Source organism: Pundamilia nyererei, unplaced genomic scaffold (assembly GCF_000239375.1).
Source record: "Pundamilia nyererei isolate P.nyererei 1_Seehausen unplaced genomic scaffold, PunNye1.0 scaffold00280, whole genome shotgun sequence".
Classification (NCBI taxonomy): domain Eukaryota; kingdom Metazoa; phylum Chordata; class Actinopteri; order Cichliformes; family Cichlidae; genus Pundamilia; species Pundamilia nyererei.
Window position 1 is genome coordinate 105,280 of NW_005187681.1, and position 1,700 is coordinate 106,979.

Consider the following 1,700-nt stretch of genomic DNA (forward strand, 5'->3'; position numbering starts at 1 on the left):
TATTCTATTTAAGTATTTTACAGTATATGTGGATTTTTGTCTGTGTGGCATCTTTTGTGGACAGAAACATTTCATTGTTCAGGCAAAAATGTTTCTTTACTGAGAATATGCTGATAAACTTTGGATACAATAGATGCGAGCACAGCTCATTCAGCCGCATGCTTTCAGTTTTGTAGATTTCAGGAATAAAAATATCTCGAAATCATCATAACAGTTGCTCGTTATCACTCTTTTATTTCTGTAGCTTTGGTGTGAAACTGTTCAAATGTCTCTTTGTCTCTTTGTTTATCCACAGGCTGGAGAAAAAACGTCCACTTTGCCGACATCTCACCGTGAGTAGGCAACATTATGTCCTTGTTTCCTAAATCTGTGAAATGAAATCGTCACATAAAGGCTGCAATGTGTGGAGCAAAAAGCAAAAGGTGGATGTTTCACTGAGTCAGGTTCATCTTTAGTTGTCCTTGACTCTGTGCTGTTAGTTTTAGCTAAATGTTGCTCTGTTTAGGCTTTGTGTAGGGAAAACAAAGGTCAGTAATTGGCCTCATTTAACCAAAGCCTAAACTCTCGCAGCCACTACGTTCTGCTATTTTGATGTGCAGTAAAATGTTGTGTGCTTTTATTAACTTACTGACTAACTGGTGTTCCCTGCTCCAACCCTTTGCTTCTTTACACCACAGAAATAACAAAGTGTTACTGTAACCTGGTAAAATTAAGCCTACAGGTCTCAAACCTGTAGGCTATATTACGGCCACCAGATGGCGATAAGTTTCAGCCCAGTGGAAGTCTGAGAGTTCTACTGGTTTTACCTGTTATTACTTTGCTGCTGAGTTACTGAAGTAACTGGCTTATCTTCGGTCATACTGAATAAAACTTTGGTCCATGTCTCTCTTTGTGTAGTCGTAACTCAGTCTAAGGGTGAGGATTCACGTCCAGTGGGAAACAAAGGAGAGCTGAGTCCTCTTCAATTTATACTTTTAAAACAATGAGCAGAAAAAAAGTAAAAAATGATGAACCGAGTTTGTGGGTCCTCAGTGTTCGGGCGGTGTTACTTGCTGTTATTTCGAACTCTGGACCCCTAAGGCCGGATCTTCTGCTCGCCACCAGAGTGAGAGCAAAACCAACCACGAGTGTTCCTTCGTGGTCTGTTCCTCATTTCTCCATTTGCCTCCTCGGCTGGATGCCCCGCCCTCTCTCAGGTGTAGTGACAGGTAGGTCGGGGGGGACTTCATTCTCTTTCCATCCCACCTTTCTCTACTAGTTTGTTTCATATTAATAATGGTGAGCTGAAGGGCAACTTTCTCTTCCCCGGAGAAGTCACGCCGGGTTTAAAGAAGTTCACTTATATTAAGTGTTTACTTTGAATCTCCTTTTCATTATAAACTTTCACTGTGGCTGAGCCAACAGCATTGAGATAAACTAAGGCACTTTCTCTGTGAGGTGTTTTTGTAGAGCTGCAGAAGCACCAAAAGGACTTCTGCCAGAGCACTGCTGGCATTGACAATTTAACAGCTCTCTGAATAATTTATTTCTCAGCATCCAGCAGGTTTTTTTATTTATTTTTTTATCATTTGACTCAACTTGGAACGAATAGCATTTCATTCATTAGTGAGAATGAAAACCTGTATGGTTGTATTGAATATAGCCTCAGGTCACAACAACTCAAATGAGCCAAACTCGATTAATTTGAGGTCTGTGAAACT

General features: G+C 40.6%; 1 protein-coding gene across 2 annotated transcripts in view; it reads left to right on the forward strand.

The window, feature by feature from the left end:
• Nucleotides 1-295: 295 nt before the first annotated feature.
• The window catches only part of rbfox3a (RNA binding fox-1 homolog 3a), a 454,518-nt gene continuing 453,113 nt past the window's right edge, over nt 296-1,700 (forward strand). For both annotated transcript variants that reach the window (XM_005750610.2, XM_005750608.1), the window contains exon 1: nt 296-332. The gene's annotated coding sequence lies outside the window, so the exon portion shown is untranslated. The remainder of the gene's footprint in view (nt 333-1,700) is intronic.